Raw genomic sequence first — 20,249 nt, forward strand, 5'->3', positions numbered from 1 at the left:
AGCAGACATAGGAGACCATGTTCAAAATTATTCGGTTCCTTTATTTGGATGTTTTAGATGCTTTCTGTCTTCTAATGCTGGACTGACCCTAGCAGAGGATTTGAAAATGTCTGAACAAAACAGTTATTATACAATTATTTTTACATGTGAAAATTGATTTTAAAAGAGATAACAATGTTAGGAAATGGGTTCCTAATCAAAATCTGGGTAATGTCTATAAGTATGGTGAATGTATGCTCTCCAACTGACAATAAATGCTGAGTTATTTGAAGATTTAAATTAGGGCAAGTCTTGTAAAAACCTGCAAAGTATATAAAATATTTCAACATTTTTCTTTTACATTTGGGAAGCGTTAGAGAGACTGGGGCCTAATGACCGAATAGTCATTATTTCTTCCCTTGAATAAGCCCCAATTAATATTTAAAGGTAGGCAAAAGAAACAAAAGAAAACAAAAGAAAGACTGGGTTTGGTGTACTAAGCTCCCATTGTTATGATTCTACAGTCACAAACATGATTATAGTAATTTGGTACACCAAATACAGTTAATTGGCTTGTACTACTGTGTTTGACAGAATCATTTCTTCTATCTCCTTTGATGGGAGTTGCTCAATTCCTCATTTTAGTAAGTGAGAAAATTAGGACATTACTACACAGGGAAGGAGGTAATTTGCAATTGACTTTAAGAAGTTGAAACAAGTTCTCATGAGTGAGAAGATAATTTCTTCATATAATGTAGTATTGTGCTAGCTAATAAAGTCTCATTACTAGTGAGGAGTTGTTAACATGACTGATTGTATATCTTCAATTATATATATGCAGTCTGGATACAGAGTATAGTTATAATATTTTTTAGATTACAGTGGATGCTCTCTTTTGATTACAATTTTTGTATTGTGGTTAAGAAAGATGTATTGTTTTGTTCAAGGAAGCTCTCTCCTAAGAGTGAAGGTTTTGAACACCTACTGTTCAATAAAATTATTTTCTTAATCACAGTTGTAGTTATGACTCACAATACAGTTCACTATGTCATGCATATAGTACAGCTTTAAGTAATATCACTTTACCTATGCGTTCACATATAGAGCCATTATATATATTTTATGTTTCTTTGGGTTAAGATATTTGCGTAGGTACCTCCAGGAGCCCAAAACCATACATATTCGTTTTATGAACTCCACAGCCCTCACACATTGTACAAGATTATTGTACAAACAAGCAAGCATAGTTAATAGGTAGTTTTTGGATGGTTCTTAAATACTTAAAGACAGAAAATTATGCTATCAAATTAACTACCGCACTAAAGGATGAAATATTTCAAATAAGAGGAGACAAATTATTGCTGAAGATTGATATTGCACTCCGACATGAAACTTATCAGATGATAATAATACTAAAAAGATGAAAATAAAAGAAAGGGATTGGCATTGAATTTCATAACTGTCACTCATCCAGATCAGGAGGTCTTGCTGTTCTATTCATAAAATGATGCACCTGCAAGATGGACAAAATAGCTAAAGGTGTCGCTGGAAGATATCTACAATTTCAGTTTAAGATTAACCAACAGGAGCTAATTCTGATAAATATATATATTTATTTTTAGGCTCTAGCTTTTGTCTTGAGATTTTCAATTCTTGAGCGACTTAATACTGCACCATACTCTCATGGCTGAAACATATTTATTATTGGTGACTTTAATAATGCATTAGGCTATTTGCAAAGTGAAAGATCTGATTGACATCTGGCGATTGATAAATGCAATATTATGCTCATACACCTGCCAAAGTAAAGCCCACATACTGATTATTTTTCAGGAGTCATCTCTGTGCTATGCTAGGAAGAGATTTGCTAGACCCTCTTCTGTTTTGCCCTTACTGGCAACTGACTGAAGGTCAAATATTCCATGTCAAAGCTTAGGAAGACTAAACGGACATTAAAAAACACAGGACATATGAAATTCTCACTGAAAATACAATTTGAGTCTCTCACTAATCTGGTGCAATCTATTGTTAGGGTACAAGAAAATCAAAAACATCGGCAATCATGTGGGAGAGAGACATTATTACAAATTCTCAGCTCCAGAAAAAAGAAAGAATGATTCAAATGAGTGTTGTGAAAAACGAATATGGCTTGTAACAAAGAAATGTGGAATCGCATGCATGTTCAAAGGGCTACTAAGAGTTAACCGAGACTGCATTTAACATAATTTGATTTGTATAACACGCACCGGATAATGAGAATTATTATAGATGGCAAGTACCTGTCAGGGAAAATATTTTTCATAACATTATCCTGCATGTACAAAAAAATAGACTCTAAACCTGATTCAATAGAAGGAAGAGTTCAATTTGTAAATGCGACTTGACAAACAGAATAGTATTCTATCAAGCCTTAAAAAAATAAGCAGAGATATGACTGGAGGAAGGTTGCAACAAAATATGCCTTATTTTGATGCAAAACTTTAAAACGGACCACATAGATGAGAAAATTAAAGAAGTTGAATCCGGTATGGGGGGACTGAATTCCAGCATATCAAAGTTGGAGGGTTTCGGATTGTGGGAGCCAGATAAGGATCTCTAATTTTGGGGATATTAGGTGTCCACATACATGCTTTAAAAGTTTACAAGGGAGCTCCAAATCCTGTCACAGACTTAAATCTGTTGGAGTTTTTGCTCACTCTAGAAAGGATAGACAAACGAGGCATCTCCAGATGCCTTCTCTAGAATATACTGGGCACTGTTGGTTAATTCATTGTAACCCCTTGTATCCCTGAGAAAGTGCTGGATCTCAGACGTGGGTACTCTAAATGATATTGACAATCAAGAAGTGATGATGGCCACTAGAATGAAGGCAATTTGGGCTAGTTGTGCCTTATTCAGTTCAAATACTTTAATAGAATCTATTACACTGCTGACAGGTTTTATAAGCTGAATAGAGAAACCAGCTCTAGTTGTAGGACATGCGATGTGGGTACCTTTCTACACATGGTTTGGGATTGCCCTAAGATCTAATCATACTGGGCTCATATAGTGGCTATTCAGGATGTGAATGTTGTCCCAGTCACACCAGATCCTAAAAATTCAATTTACATAGCCGGATTGGGATGGTACACAAGGTGACAAAATACTGTTATATATTGGCAAACTGATGGCAAAAAGAAACATTGCAAATATGACCACACAATAAACCCCCTGATGACTTTCAAATGGCTTTGTGGTATGGACCATTGTGCGCAGGCTGAAGAATCTATCTATAAAAGAGGGTGTTCAAGGAAACATAAGAAATTTAAAAAGTATGAGAAAATTGGTGGGCTTATTTTCAGGGCATGAGGCCTATGTATGATTAGCAGTTTACAAATGTGACATTGTATTGGAATGATGCTGGAAAGACTATTGGACATTGTGTGGTTTGAATTGGTGGAGTGCAATCTTGTGCTCTATCAATGTTTATCTGCTGATAATTGGTAAAACAAAAGATATATATATATATATATATATATATATATATATATATATATATATATATATATATATATATATATATATATATATATTCACTGAAAAAACCATAGGTTTCACACATGTTATAGTTAGCTGGACATTTTACTGATAAAAAACCAATGAAATTCCCCCGTTATAGTTACTGTAGGCAACTATAACTCACGCGACCGCAATCCTCTGCTGATGCTAATACTGTATTTAGACACTTATTTGCCCATGTCTTCTTCCATTAAATTTTAGCTATACATATATTACAAATATTTTTTTTTCATAAAGACACATATGTCATCAGCAGAGGATTACGGTCGCGTGAGTTATAGTTGCCTACAGTAACTATAACGGGGGAATTTCATTGGTTTTTTATCAGTAAAATGTCCAGCTAACTATAACATGTGTGAAACCTATGGTTTTTTCAGTGAATTTGTACGGTTTTTTAAATGCTAAGTTACTTTACGCCATTTGTGGCGTGCGCGCCCACTTAACGCATTTCGTTCCATGCGCGCACGGTGCGCTTCGCGCACCGTGCGCGCACAGTGAGCACGCGGTGCGCTTCGCGCACCGCGTGCCCACATTACGCTAGATGGGCCATGAACGCACGATGCGCTTCGCGCACCGTGCGCACATGGAGGACATATGAAGAGCAAACTCTTAAATCTGCTTTTCATTTTTTTTTTTTTATTTTTTTTACCGTACGCTTACCGTAAGCTTACGGTACGCGTACCCCGTGATTTTTTTTAAAATCAATAAATGTTTTTTTTGTACTTTTCTGTCCTTCTTTGACCCCCTTACAAATGTTAGGGGGTCTGTAACTCTCCTCATTGCCCCCTTTCCTTGTTTTCTCTGTTTTTTTTCTGAGTGAAACACACAAAATGGCGGCCGCCGCTTCCTGGTTTCGGCCGATTCGAATGTTTACTAAGATCTATGGGCCAATCAGAATCTCCTTCGCGCACGCCATGTTTCTTCCGTACGCTTACCGTAAGCTTACCGTACGCGTACCCCGTGATTTTTTTTAAAAATCAATAAATGTTTGTTTTGTACTTTACAGTCCTTCTTTGACCCCCTCACAAATGTAAGGGGGTCTGTAACTCTTCTCATTGCCCCCTTTTCTTGTTTTCACTCTTTTTTTTTCAGAGTGAAACACAGAAAATGGCGGCCGCCGCTTCCTGGTTTCGGCCGATTCGAATGTTTACTAAGATCTAAGAGCCAATCAGAATCGCGCTCGCGCACGCCACCGTACGCTTACCGTAAGCGTACGGTAAGCGTACCGTAAGCGGGCTCAGATATATATATTGATTTAAAGGCTATTTTCTCAGAATCTACTGAACGGATTTACACCAAACCTACAAAAGGCACTTCCTTGACCTAGGGACTACCTCTCTGCCAAATTTTGAGTAATTCTGTTCAGCCGTTCGGGCTGTAGCTCGTTCTAAAGGTCCTATGGAAAAATGCATGGGAAAAACGCGTTTTGGGACCCCCCTTTTATCTCAGCCCCCGCTTGACGGATCCCCCCGAGACTTTCAGGGTAGGAGCGGAGCGTAGCGCCCCACCTATTTTGAGAAATTCGCGAGGATTCGTCGACCGGCGCCAAAGTTATTCAAAATAGAATGTTGAGGTTTTCCTATGGAAACGTGGTCCTAACTATAACTACCTACTGGCGACCGCCAGTAGGTAATATATATATATATATATATATATATATATTCACTGAAAAAACCATAGGTTTCACACATGTTATAGTTAGCTGGACATTTTATTGATAAAAAACCAATGAAATTCCCCCGTTATAGTTAGTGCAGGCAACTATAACTCACGCGACCGCAATCCTCTGCTGATGCTAATACTGTATTTAGACACTTATTTGCCCATGTCTTCTTCCATTAAATTTTAGCTATACATATATTACAAATATTTTTTTTTCATAAAGACACATATGTCATCAGCAGAAGATTGCGGTTGCATGAGTTATAGTTGCCTGCACTAACTATAACGGGGGAATTTCATTGGTTTTTTATCAAATAAATGTCCAGCTAACTATAACATGTGTAAAACCTATGGTTTTTTCAGTGAATTTGCAAGGTTTTTTAAATGCTAATTCCTAACTATAACGTGTGTGAAACCTATGGTTTTTTCAGTGAATTTGTACGGTTTTTTAAATGCTAAGTTACTTTACGCCATTCGTGGCGTGCGCGCCCAGTTAACGCAGTTCGTTCCGTGCGCGCACGGTGCGCTTCGCGCACCGTGCGCCCACTTTACACAGTTAGTGTGTGGTTGTGCCCACGTTATGCGGGATGGGCCATGTACGCACGATGCGCTTCGCGCACCGTGCGCACATGGGGGACATATTATGCGCATCTTTGTGAAATTTATTCTTTGTTTATTTCTTACCTGTAATAAGCCATGCACAAATGGTGCCATTCGGGCCCCATTTGCACACGGGGTGGGGAGGGTGTGGATAATTTTTTTTTTTTTTTAATTTTTACCGTACGCGTAATCGGCGATTTTCCGAAAAAAAAGCTCAGTGCATGCTGGTGATTTGAGTCCGTGGCAATGTTAATCACTCCAATGGACCCACTCTTCCGCGGGAGAGCGGGTCCATCGGAGTCATTTATACTTCAGAATATGGAATGATGTGTGCTCAGCTGGGAAATTCCTGTTCTGCGGCATTCCTGAGAGTCGCACAGCCCCACTGTGGTGACTGCAAACTTTTTTGGATAAAGGCAGACGCACTTACCTGTGATTAACATTGACACGGACTCCAATCACCAGCATGCACTGAGCTGTCACGCCCACTGGGTGGAACTTCATAAGCTGGTGCTAACGAGCGGCGGTATCCTGCCTATATTGAAACGGCCAGTACCTGTGACCAAGGGCACAAGAACGCTCAAAACGCGTAAGGATTTACTGGCACTGTGTATTCTGTGTGCTTGAAAGACTGTTTTAGCAGGGCTGCCCGGCTGAATAAATGATTTTCACACACCTGTACGTGGCTCTCCATGTTGGGAACTCTTGTTAAAAACATATTTTGGAGTTTTTACTACGAGGAGACATAAAAATACCAAGACACCTAAATGTACATGTCTAGCCTTTTAATTACAATGCACGCTGTCCTATCGGCTACCGAGGTCCTACCTTAGGGGTGAGGTATGTGCAATAAAAGGGGTGTTTAGGGCTTGGCAAAGATTTATATTGCCATGTTCAATTGACAGTTTAAAACTGCATTCAGGCTGTAATGGCAGGCCTGGAAGATGATTTTGATTTAAAGGACTGTTAAAGAGGATAGCACAAGAGTTGCTGCAGGCCCACTAGTACCATTTAATTTACAGGCCCTGAGTATATGGTGTACCACTCTACAAGGCACACATATTCCACCTAGGTGTAAGCCAATTTTACACATTTAAGGAAGTGAGCACATGCAGTTTAGAACTGGTTTACAGTGGAAAGGTACACAGTGTTCTAAAAATAATTTCAGAAAAAGTGAAGTGCAAAGGCAAAAGGTTTGGGGGAAGACCACCTGAAGGTTGACATGTCTAACATGTGCCCCCCAGCTGAAAATGTTGAAAGCTACCCAACCTCCTGGCAGTACTAATCACTAAGACAGAAGAACCGGAACAAAGTTTTAGCATTAGAGGGGCCTAGGTGAACCTGGAAATAAATTCCAAGAAAATATGGTTTCATCTTCTTCAGTGCCCAAACCACAGCAAGGGCTTTCCTCTCAATAGAGTTCTACCTCTGTTCTCTGGAATTAATCTCCTTCAGATTAAAGCTAAAGGTAGGTCTAAGCCCTCTTCATTTAGCTGTGATAAGACTGTCCCTAAGCTATTCTCTGAGGCATCAGTCTACACTATGAATTCCTGGGAAAAGTCAGGGGCCTTGTGGACAACAACTGTGTACACGTCCTGTTTGAGTGTGTCAAAGGCTCTCTGACAGGCCTCTATCCAGATCACTTTCTTGGGCTGCTTCTTAGAAGTCAGCTCAGTAAAGGGAGCAAAAATGGTGCGATATCCCTTGAAAAACCCCATGTAATAGCCAGTGAGGTTCAGGAAGGCCCTCACTTTTGTCTTCATTTTGGGTGGACCCAGGCCAGGATAGTCTGTATTTTTGTCTGGAAGGGCTGCACTTTACCAGCATCCACAAGTACACCACAGAAACCTTGTAAGTCAGGCCTGCCTTTTGCAGGACCTAAAGCACATCCTCCATGTGAAACAGATGGTCCTCCCAGCTACTACTCAACACAGCTATGTCATCCAGATAAGCAACACTGAAGGCCTCCATACCAGCTAAGACCTGGTTCACTAACCCCTGGAAGGTGGCAGGGGTATTCTTCAAACCAAAGAAAATTACTTTAGATTGAAAGTGGCCATCTGGGGTAGAAAATGCTGACCTCTCTTTAGCTCCTTCAGTAAGGACAATCTGCCAGTACCCAGAAATCAAGTCAAAGTACTCAAAAACTTGGTAGCCCCTAACCGAACTATTAGCTTATTGGCACCGGGAGTGGGGTGAGCATCAGTCTTGGGGTCTGAGTTGAGCCCTTTGAAATCCACCAAAAACCTGAATTCTGGGGTGGTGCCTGGTGGGAAAGACTTGGGTATTAGCCCCAGTGGGCTAGACCAGGGGCTAAGGGAATGCTCAAACCCCCATATTCCGATTTTTGCGATTTAATTGCTTTATTCGAGATAAAAAACTCATAAAAGCATGAAATATTTATAACATATTTACAATCTCTTATAAAATCTTTAAAATGATAAAACATCATGGCATCAATAATATTAAAATTCATCAATGCAAACTAAAGATCATGTCAAATGCAGTTATTTAGCCAGTATAAACACAAAGAGCCTAGAATGTCATTGACTGGGGGCACAGGCAATGGACTAATATTCATTTCACCTAGCCTACTATTAGGGGAGAGATTTCCTTCTAATGGGCCAAGCCCAACCCAGAAATTTAGCAACTGCCACAGCAATGAATGTTGAAGGACTGGTGCGAATAATCCTAAGAGCGATACCGCTCTCTCTCGTGCCTAGCTGTTTGCACATAGCCCTCAGCCAGACACGTCGGGGGACTGAATAAGCCCCTCACACAAAGAGTAAGTGGGCAGTGGACTCAGTGCTTTTTTTACAGACTGGGCAGGTTTGGGAACTACCCTCTGCCCATCTTTCAGTTAGTGATCTAATTGGGAGAGACACCACTCTAAGCTGGAAATATAGCTTCCTATCCAGGGGTTTGGTTATAATATCCCAATAGAGCTCAAGGAAGGGGGAAGCTTTTACTTCAAGAAATAGTCCCTCCATGGTAGAAGTATCGGCGTCGTTCCAATCCCGATGTTCTACCATTTCCCAATACTTTGGTTTTATAACTGCTTTAGTCGGGAACAAGGCCTCCTCTGGATTCACCCATAGCTCATTCATGCCCAAAATCCCCAGCATTCTGCGCAAATTCCCCAACCAACCTATCTTATGGAACTTATCATGATTAATTAAATCCAGGAAGCCCCTTGCGTAGTGAGCGAGTTCAGGGGTGACCCAAAGGCGCCGCCAGTATAAAATGGGTCTTAGTCTAGCCATATCTGAAATGGCTTTCCTGCCTAGCTCACAACGCAGAGGCCTCATGGGTGTACTTTTGGGAAGGCCGATGAGGTTTCGAAGAAATGTATTCTCGGCGAGCGTTAATGGTGCTAAATTGCCATTGCCCCAAAGCTCTGAGCCATAGAGTGCCAAGCTAATGGCTTTGACCTCATATACTTGGAGTGCTGGCGCAATAGGTTTGGTCAAAGACCTTTTGTGTTCAGCACTTATAGCACCAGTGTTTTGGCGAAATTTAAGAGCCGCCACTTCTGTGTGTTTCCCCACTTTGCGCCCTTGGCTATGTGGATGCCCAGATAAACAAAATCTGAAACCATTTCTAGCTTTTGGCCATCCATGAAAAAGTTCCCTCTAAAGCTGGAGTGGGGATTGAATGTCATGAGCTTTGTTTTGGCTACATTTACTTCTAGGCCTCGATCAGTACAAAAGCCCTCGAAGATATTCAGGGCACGCTGCAGGCCGCTGGGAGTTTTGGATAGAATGAGCGTGTCGTCTGCAAATAATAGGATTGGCGTTTTCACTCCATCCAGTGTTGGAGCATCGACGGAAGCAGACAACATACACTCCACTACTCCGTTAATATAAAGGGAGAAGAGCATCGGGGCAATTTGCGCAGCCTTGGCGTACCCCCGTTCTACCGGGAACTCATCAGATATTTGCCCATGTTTCCCCCACTGGATCCTTGTGGAGTTTGACTCGTGCAATCTCATCACTAGCGATAGTATTTCAAGTGGCATGCCCATCTCAGCTAAGACTTTCCATAACAGGGAGTGAGGGACTAGATCGAAAGCTGCACGTAAATCTATGAAGGCAACATAAAGACTGCCCTTCGCCAGCTCTACTGTCTTCCAGTGCAGTAGCATAAACCGGAAGATCTGGTCTATCGTACTAGTCAATTTGCGAAAACCTGCCTGGAAGGGAGATAGAACATTATTTTCTTCCTCCCAGGCTATGATTTTTGCCAGGGTCATTTTACCTACGACCTTCTGAACTGTGTCTATAAGGCTGATGGGCCGATAATTCCCTGGTAGAGTTTTGTCCCCTTTTTTATATATAGGGATTATTACCGCCCCCAGCCCAGACTTTGGTACCGGAACCCCTTGTGCTACTGCATTAGCCAAATTCAAAATATACTTGCCCCAGCATGATTTCTCATAGAGAAATACATCTGCAGGCACCCAGTCAGGGCCCGGGCCTCGCCCCGAGTAACTGAATCCAAGGCCAATGCTACATCCACGTTGTTAAAAGGAGGAGCTTGGAATATAACATAGGGCACAGACTCCCCATTCCTGTCCTCCGGACGGCACCTATATTGGGGACCAAAATAATCCAACCAGTTGCTCTGTGAAACATGGTTGGAAGGTGGTTCTGGGAGACCCCCTCTCCCCCATTTAACAATATTCCAGAATAATCTGGAGTCTTTTGCGGAACAGGCAGCTTTGAGATCTTGCCAGTCCTGCTCGTCCCATTGTTTCTTAGCTATAGATACACTGGTCTTGTATTTCCGCCTTGCTTCCCTGACGGAGGCTGGGTCTTTGGACTTGATGGCCATCCCCAAAGAAGTTCTAGCTTCCCTACATGTGGCGTTGTACCACCCCGCCACATGAGGGCGGCTTTTCTTGCCCGGGTGTGAGCGTACTGCCCTATAGAAATGACCCTTTATCGAGCCAAAGAATTCACAGTGCAGGTTGGTAATCTCAACCATATCTGATCTGCTCCTCGATTCCGTATTCAAAATTACTTCCATGGCAGAGGTAGTAAGATCCAGATTTGAGCTGATACTTAATAGCACCTCGTCGTTAACCACAATTTGGGGCCACTTAACTCGACTCATGTCGTTCGTTGGGACGATCTCTGCCATTGCTTCTGTTATAATGTTTTGCCCCTCCTGGTCCCCCCCCCACAACGAATGAGTGGTACAAAGGGGGTTAGGATCATTCTCTTGTCTGTTAACCACCCTCATATCTTTCATCAAGTGCCAGATCGTTAAACTACAAATAACATAATCAATCCGGCTTTGCCAACGGCCATTATCAAATGTGTTTGCCCCTTGTCCATCGCTCAATGTCCTACCATTCAAAGCTCTGAGCCCCCTTTCGCTACATATAGCGTTCAACTGTAATACTTCAGCTGACCATCTACTCACAGGTTTTAGGTCCAGCTTAGGGATTCCCCATTCGATATCTACATCATCTCCTGATTGCCAGTCTTCTACTAAAAGGTCATATTCATGTCACTGGCAATTAAAATGTTGTTCTCGCTTGGCTGGGCACCGATCAATTGGTCGAGTGTAGCCAAGACTTGGGATTTCCCCCCATTATGATCTCTTCTATAGAGATTATAAATATATAGGGGTTCCCCCGAAGGCAAACAAAGCCTAATCAGCTGCATGTCATTATTGCCTGTGGGGAGCTCTGCTATCTTACCGAAGAGAGCCTGCCGAGCCCAAATGGTTAGACCCCCTTTTGGTCTTCCCTTTGGCCCTTTGACGGCCCAAAATTCCAGCATTTTGGAGACGTCTGCCTTGATGCTGGGCCTCACTTTGTCTGTCAACTTGCATATTTTGTTTTTGACAGGCAGGTTGTCCCCAGTATCAATATCATGAGTACACAGGCATGAGGGAAAACAGCAAGGAAAACAAGTGAATAGGGAGAGGTTCCATCTTCTCTTCATCTCCATCATCTGTCGCCAACAGCATGGTGACCTCAGGTCTCTCATATTTGAGTTTGAGATGGTTGATGTGAAGTACTATTAAGGGGTTACGGGAGGTCTTGAGGTCCACCAAGTAGGTGGCCTACCCCTTCCTGTCAACCACCTCAGAGGGCCCAGCCCATGGGTACTGAAGGGCCCTCGGCTCCAATGGCTTCACCACCAACAATTTCTGGCCAGGTTGAAATCCACCAGAGTGGCCATCTGGTAATACCCCTGCTTCATGACTTCTTGGATGACCTCTGAGTTCTCAGAAGCTTTCTTCCAGAACTTACCCATCTGGGTTCTCCGGGCTAGCATATAGCTAACCACATCTGGTGGAGGGGGGGTTCTTGGGAGCTTGCTCCCACCCCTCCTTTACCAGACTGAGAGGCACCCTAAGAGGGTGACCATAAAAAATGACTAAACCCAACTCCCTTCTGTGGTACCTCCATCTAGGCAAAAAGAAGGCATGGCAAGGTCTGGCATGGAAAAAGGACGGCACAATTCTGCCTCATGGGTTCAAGCAGGCCCATATTCATGCCTTTGAGGATCTTGCTGAAACTTTCAACAAGCTAATTGGTTTGTGGATGATAGAGTGTGGAAAATGTGTAGGTTACCCCACATTTCTTTCAAATAGACTTCATGTGTGCTGAAATGAAGTTTGTACCACTGTCAGAAACAACTTATTTGGGGGCACTCGAGTGAAAATTCCCATCAGGCCCCTAGTCACTGCAGGTCCAGTCCCAGACATTAGCGGGATTGCCTCTGGGTATCTAGTGGCATAGTCCACAAAAAACAGGGCAACCCAGTAGCCTAAGGCAGTTTTGGGGCCCAAGGGAGAAGCAATATTGATGCCCACCCTTTAAAAGGGGGTTCAACCAACAAGTAAGCGATTCAGGAGAGCTTTCAACTTTTAGCTTTTTGTCCTGTTTTCCTACTGGCCTGGCAGGTGAGACAGGTACTGCAGAAAGTATATGAGGCTATCCTCATCCAGGACCAATAAATGTGGGAGACAAGGTTGGCAAATGTCTTGTACTGCCCCAGATGTACTGCTAGGGGGATTCCATGAACCAGCCCCAATAGGAAGGTCCTTTAGCATTGAGGGACCAGAAACAAACATGTTGCCTCATGCACATGTTGCTTAGGATCACTATACAGGAGGTCATTCTCCCAGTATATAAGGTGATGTCCAGAGGTATCGCCAGCTGTCTGTACTTTAGCCTGATTCCTCATGCCCTCATGGGTTCAGCACCCTCTTGGTGGTATTCGGATCCTGCTGGGAAGCAGAACTTTGTCTTGGGAGAACAGGACGTCAGAATGTAGGGATTGAGTATCTTTGTCACGTCAGTGCCTGTAGACCCATATCCGACTAGCTCACAGTGCCTCACATGAACTCCTAACCTTTCCAGAGTAGCAAGTGATTTTGGCAAACCTAGAACATGAATCTCTAGTCCCCAAGGGAACCATGGAACCAGATCAGCACCTTTTATTTCTCACTCATGCATGTCCATAGTAAGTAAAAGAAAGACACAAAGGGAGTTTATAATATATTTATTGAAACTATCGTAGTCTATTTTGAGGCAAGTGTGCTGCGATTAGTAAACAAATACAACTGAGCAACGTAATCAATTACTAGCACACTGAATACAATGAACATCCCAACAATGGGAATTAACTAAACCTACCTTCACTATATGAGCACAGGGATATATATTAGTGACCTCTGGGATTTGCACTGGGCTCCTACTTGGTGTGTGTAGTTAGGAGGTCTGCATCATAGATGTAAACTCAGTTTACGGAAGGCTGATGCCTCGGTTCCAGGTTCAGTCTCTCTGCTGGAATTCTCCTCTCTGTCCCCCAAGGGGTGAGACGTGGTTTATATGATAAGAACTACTGTGTTGGTAAACTGCAGCTGTGCTACTGTGGTATGTCTATCTTAGGACATGTTGCTGACTGGGCACAACAAAGCAGTTCACCGTGTTGTTCGACCTTGTAAGAAATGTTTAGACTATATTTCAAGAAGAGTCACTAAATAACAAGTATATGTAGCATTTAAAAAAAAGTAATATCATATTACAAAAACAAATGTATTATGCGTGTATGCACAAAGCAGAGGCAGAATATAACAGCTAATATGTGCAACTAAGGGAGAACCAAGGTGTGCCCAAAAGAGAAATCACTACACCCCCTCCTTGGTCTGGAAAGTAACTTAGCAACTAAAAAATAAAAACGCAAGCCCAAGCTAAGCAAATTCAATGCGAGGCCAAAAATATTATATTCATAATGGAAATTATAACATGAACATTTTAAAAACTTAGCCACATTGAAGTGAGCTGGGGGCACCCAATATTTCTTCCACAAGATCAGTGACAAGTGAATAAAATAACGTGTATTTGTAAAGTGCATGTTCACCACGAAGGGCCTTTTGGCGCTACATAACAGATGTTTATTGTTACCCAACTCAATGGTACTCATCCTAAATGGATTACATCTCCACAGACGATGATTTCATGACTACCCCATTAGAAAGCTCCAAAGTAGCGAGATATGGGATCCGCTACTAAAATACCTGCGCGACCACACTGACTAACCATCCATCCGTTGCGCTGCCGGCACACTCTGCAATTAACATGGAGTCAGGCACATAGCAAATGAAGACTGGCTCAGCATTCTACGCCTACACACAATTAATTGCAAAGAGGCTAAGTTTTCCTAAAGTTTTACCTCTCACTGATTGGTTGTATGATAAATCATATTGCAACATTTGCATATTGTCTTAGATTCTTAAATATGTGACATAACATGTTGATAGCATGGCTAAGATGGATGGGACATAACACCCGATACATACCAACTACTATGAAATGTGCATTTTGTATATGCTTGATGATGTATACACGTGGGACCATGTTTTGCACTGCGATATATGTTTAATAAAATTCAATAAAAAAGCTCCAAAGTACAGACATGATCCTCGTTATCAGCCGATGCTGAGTAAGTAGCCTGCATCCATGTTATTAGAGACAGATTTCTGTTTTCTTTGTGCTGAAGCACCCATCCCCCCCGGAAGGAGTGTCTCGTACTATACATCTTGAAGCAGTCACAAGTTCATGGGATAACTCCAATAATGGGTCATTATCAGTCTCATCAACAGGTTCATGTCTACAGGAGCAGGCAATTGCAAAGCCAAGAAGACATCCAGTGCCCATTTGTAGGGGCACCATAGTCAATGAAACACGGTTTGTGTACAGGTGAACTAGGCAGGTCAGAATGGCAATGACTAGCCAGTGATCAGTTCCTGGAGCAAAGGGACTCCAAAGAGTCATATTATGTGCTCATGGTCAGCTGGACTGGTGGAATTTCCAGTACCGATGGGCTTCGAAATGGAACATCCATTGTGGGGTAACAAAAATAGAACCAAAATGGCACAAATGAGGAATAATAGCAAGGGTATGTCCCCGAACACATTGGAAAATAATGAATGGATAAATGCTGGTATTACTCCAAAGATTTTTTGAGAGGTACTGACTAAGCCAGTCCCCATTATATTTTTTTTCTGCAGACAGTGTGGAATGTTCCAACCATTGTTGGCCCAATTTCCCTACTGAATAGGTGGTGATAATTAGGGGTGGGCGGAATTTGCGAAATTCACTTTCGCAAATGATCGCGAAAATGTTAAAAATCTCCGCACACACGCGGAAATATCGCGAAGATGCGGATGTTTTTTTCCCGCCCGTTCGCGGTATTTTCTGCGTGGTCTCGGCTCGCCAACTTACCCATGCGGTTGCTCGCGGGCGCGGCCATCTTGTTTTCACTTGTCTCGCGGTGCAGGATCGCAAGAAGAAAGACGTGATCGCGTGACAAATGACGTTACTGCAGGCGCGAACTGTCGCGAGACAGCGCAAATGGCTACCAACAATCCAACATCTTGTGGAGAACGCGACCGGATCGGGAAAACTTGTCGGCGAACGCGGGGATTCAGGTAAGGCGATCGCGCACACGCAAGAATGTAATATTTTACAGCGCGAGCAAGCAAAACATTTCTGGTAAAATGCCGATTGCGGAAATTTTGACATTTTCGTGCCCTCCGTGGAACGCGAAAATGTCAAATTATCGCAATTTCCGCGAGCGGAACAGAATTTTAGCCCAGGCCTAGTGATAATACATGAGTGTTGAAAATGGGAATAATAAGATTCTGGTTTCTGGTCAGCTTGCCCTACACCCCATTGTGAAATTCATAAAACAAGCATAACAACCATTTGTGCCACTGGCCACAATAACCACCCATTTTTACCTGAAAGTGTGGAGTTAAATGTACCATTCTGTAACATACTATTGAGATGTTTTTCAGTGTAATTTGTTACATTTTGCCAATTGTCAAATCGGGCAATGGAATGAATGTTAGGTGCATTCATGTCTTTAGTTTTTGCCAGTCCTAGACAAGTAGTCTGCTGAAATGTATCATTCAGAAAAATCATCTGTGTTGGAATTAAGCAGGGCCAGAATAAGGTGTTGGTTCTCTGAACTTGCCAAGGTTTGGCACCCCAAATTGATTTTATGTCAATGGTATCCTTCCAATAATCATAGCCTTTTACTGCTAGTTGTGTGACCAACAAATCTGTATATATTTGCTTGGTTTGTGTGAGCATATATTTTTCTGCTGGTGGAAGGACAAGTTTTAAATAAAAAGATTTTGGGTCTAATGAATTATGTCCAGAAACATATGTGAACTTATCCTTGCATGGCTCGGTGCGCCTTTTGTTGAAGAGTAAAACAATGTTCTCATTGTGTATAATTAAACACTAGCTCAATGTAAATATTGATGTTCATAATGGTGGTAGCAGAACATTTCATCATAATCAGCAGACATTTGATACAGGTCATCACTCTCAAAAACAGTGTAATATTCCAGCTCTGAGAGCATGGAGTTTATAATTTCAACATCCCAATCATCAGAATGTAACCCAGGTACAATATTTTCACCCATAGAAACCCTAAAAACATAAGGATTCTGTAGTATTTATGGTGGGACGAAGATATTATAATGTACTTTATCCCAAACAATTCTATCAGTTATTGGACAGCTGAAATGTTCACAAGGGACAAGTCTCTTTTAGCTTGTGTGGAGATGAGTGAGGCTTTAACACCTCATCCACAAATCCAATCCAAACAAATAGAAAAACCAAGGAAAGTGTTATCCAAACATATATCAAAGGAGAGACCAGATAAGTGTGTTTCAGCAATGAAAAAAAAAACACAGGCCAGTGTCGGATTAGTGTCTTTAATGGAGGAACTGTCAAAAGAGTTGGATGAAAAAATCATTTTTTATCACATAAAAAGCAGGAGCAGTTTGTGGAAAACAGGAGCCACAGGTACAAGTAAAGAGCTGGTGGATTTACCGAGGGGTGGATCAGTATAAATGACTTCAGCTGCAGAAGACGCATTAGTAAGTATAGTACTCACTTCAGTCATGTGCCTGGAATTTGTAGCGGTATTTGGAATTAACTGAAGTTCATTGTCTGCTCCCGCCCTCCAGCTGGGGAGAAACAGCTTCAATGGTGCTTACAAGCTGCAGAGAAATTTTCTGTAAGGTAGCGAGTGGAGTTGGGGAACTACCAGGACTCCTCATGGCCTACTAATTCAAATTGGCCACATGATGTAACTAGATGTGATCAATAGAGAAAAAACGATTGCCTTTAGAACCAGCAAGTGGTGGCAATATCACAGTTCTTGTAAATTGAATACCAAGAACAGGAGGAGTGTTCTTAGCATTTATGGCATATTTTGAGGTCATAGCTGCAACTTTCTTATTTTGAAACTGGGGCTTAAATTGAGGAGGTTGCTCCTTCTACTTTATCTTCATGTCAGACTAGCACTGTAAGTCCCTATTTGGTTTCCCGTACAGACAAAACTGTAGTGAGGACGATGTATTCCAAACAAAAGTCACTAAATTGATTAAACAACTAGAACACCAAGGTTACTGCCCAGATAGCCTCAATAAAACCATGAAGAAGATTGCTAAAATCAAATGCTGTGAAACTCTCCAAACCAAATCAAAATCTGTGAGGACTGACCAGGATACCCACGCTTCATCACAGATTTCCATAATGGCCATCAGTGCATCTGCAAAATGTAGAGATGACACTGGCACCTACTGACATTGAATCGTAGTATAACTCATTGCATGATTCCATTTCCAGAAATAGGTTTTATAAGAGCATAAACTTACAACATCTACTATGCATATCAGAATTTATGGACAAAAGAACTATCAAACCTACCTTTCTGGATAGACCCCCTGTATTCCATACTTGCCATAACTGCAGTATATGCAAATTGGGACTTAAACTTCAAATACTTTACCTTAGAGACTGGACAACAGATCAAAATCAAAACCTGAATTGATTGCAACAGCAAGTTTACTGTTTACATAATTTTGTTCCCTTTTAACGACCCTACATTGGCAGTAGAGTGAGACCATTGCGAACGAATCCAAGAACACTATTGAAATATAAGTACACATCTGGATATCCCCTAACTGATAATTTTCATCATGTACACCCACACATTAAAACTTTCACATTCGCAGAAATAGAGGTTGTCACCAGACTACATAGGGGTGACAACTGGGAACAAAAAATTAGCAGAAGAGAAAGCAAACAAATTCTTCAACACTAGACCATGAAAAGTGGACTCAATAAAGATACTGAGATGCACCACTGGCTAGTGGATGAATAAGGACCTTTGTAATCAGTACTTGCCATATCAACCTCTAGTCCCTTCTATTGATTGGTTGACTAATGTATGCCATACGCTGTGTCTTGTCACACATATTGGCCAATTACAACGCTAACTTTCTGTTGGCGTTTGTATTATTTTTCCATTTCAAGATTGACTTCTTGCTAGATACTAGTAGTTTTATCTCACTTCCTAATGCTACTAATCGTGAGTTACCTATCTTATGCCAGCATCATGGTTTGGCTTTGATTTCACCAACAATTTGCTCACCACTCTGTATACTTACATATTGATGCTACAAAAGGTTTCCCAATTCCTCTACATACCCCTGCCTTATTACTTCTGCTTGGTGTTAGTATGTGCTAATAATGTTGTCTCTTTTTTTACCCTTTTAATGATAAGGCTAATGCCATCTAGATCATGCACTGACATCTGTCTGATGTACTGTTTCACTCCTTTGTGCCTTCGACTCCCCTTGATAGGTTTTGACATGTATCGCCTATTTCAAGATGGTGCACTTGTTCACCACACTTTGGGACCCCTATGCTCTCTTAGCTTCCTGTCTCTAGAAGCACTTCTGGGCCATTGAATACTTGGATATCTCCCATCTGCCACATGGGTTCGGTGGCAAACGCAGTGATTCATTTTGACCGATCCACGCTATTGATACCGTTGCACTGTCTGAATCCTCAAGGTATGTCTCGGTAGTGACTAGGATCGACCGGCATCATGCTGACCCTTAATGAATTTCCCAACCCATTTTGTCTCTGCTCTTATTAGTGCGCTGCTTACACTACCCTGCTCTTATGCTTTTTCAGCCTGCTTTGAACTGCTGATACATGACCTGAGATTATGTCCAGACAGATTAGGGAAAACTCCAGCGGAGCTACTGTTTCTGCTCAGATTACCTTGTTTGCAGTACAAGTTATTAGACTCTAATGCTAATAAACCTGTGCAATCCCTTTTTCTTCCCCCACATTCCTGCCTCCTTTGTGTGGCTTTGTGCATACTTATGCGATGCCAAATCTGCCATTTTTCAGCTACCCCCTTGGACCGTGAATGATCCTTTGGACAGCACTCCTGCTTCCTGTCCTTATTGCTCTTCATTCTTGAAGTGTACATCCCCTCCAATACGGGCCAACCCTCATGGTAATCGGCCCCCTTTTGACCTTTGCTAGACTAATACTATTATTACTGCACTTAATTTGGGGACTCCTTGGTCTATAATATTTTGAATGCCACCACTGTTCATTGCTCCTAAGGTTGAATCGGGTAAAATATATATATATACACCTTTGCACCCACTCACCATTACCCCAATCTAGTTCTACAAGTCAATATTATCACAGAGCACTTGTGTTAGGGTGATCCTTTGTCTCCATTTAAGGTATCACATCACGATTATCACAGAATGAGATTTGCCTTACACCATGGACTAACAACTATTACTTAATAATTAGGTTCAAACTGTCAACAATTCCTTTGGACCTTTCTTTTTCCTTCTTGCCCCTTCCTGATCAGAACCTTGACCTACTTTGAAACATAACTCTGATAATGGATGAAGCTCCTGCCTCATTTGAATTGACTCCATATTTGACAATTTATCCCTTGGAACTTGAAATGTATATATTATAAAATCACATGAACTACACTAAACAAAAACATATATAATGTCCCTGTACTTACACTATGTGTTTACACCTATACTGGAATCATACTGCGTTGCATTTCACTCTATAC

General features: G+C 41.7%; 1 protein-coding gene across 2 annotated transcripts in view; it reads right to left on the reverse strand.

The window, feature by feature from the left end:
* TRPC4 (transient receptor potential cation channel subfamily C member 4) overlaps nucleotides 1–20,249 on the reverse strand; it is a 1,369,656-nt gene that overhangs the window by 169,411 nt on the left and 1,179,996 nt on the right. The window lies entirely within an intron of this gene.

Source organism: Triturus cristatus, chromosome 8, assembly GCF_964204655.1.
Source record: "Triturus cristatus chromosome 8, aTriCri1.1, whole genome shotgun sequence".
Taxonomy (NCBI): domain Eukaryota; kingdom Metazoa; phylum Chordata; class Amphibia; order Caudata; family Salamandridae; genus Triturus; species Triturus cristatus.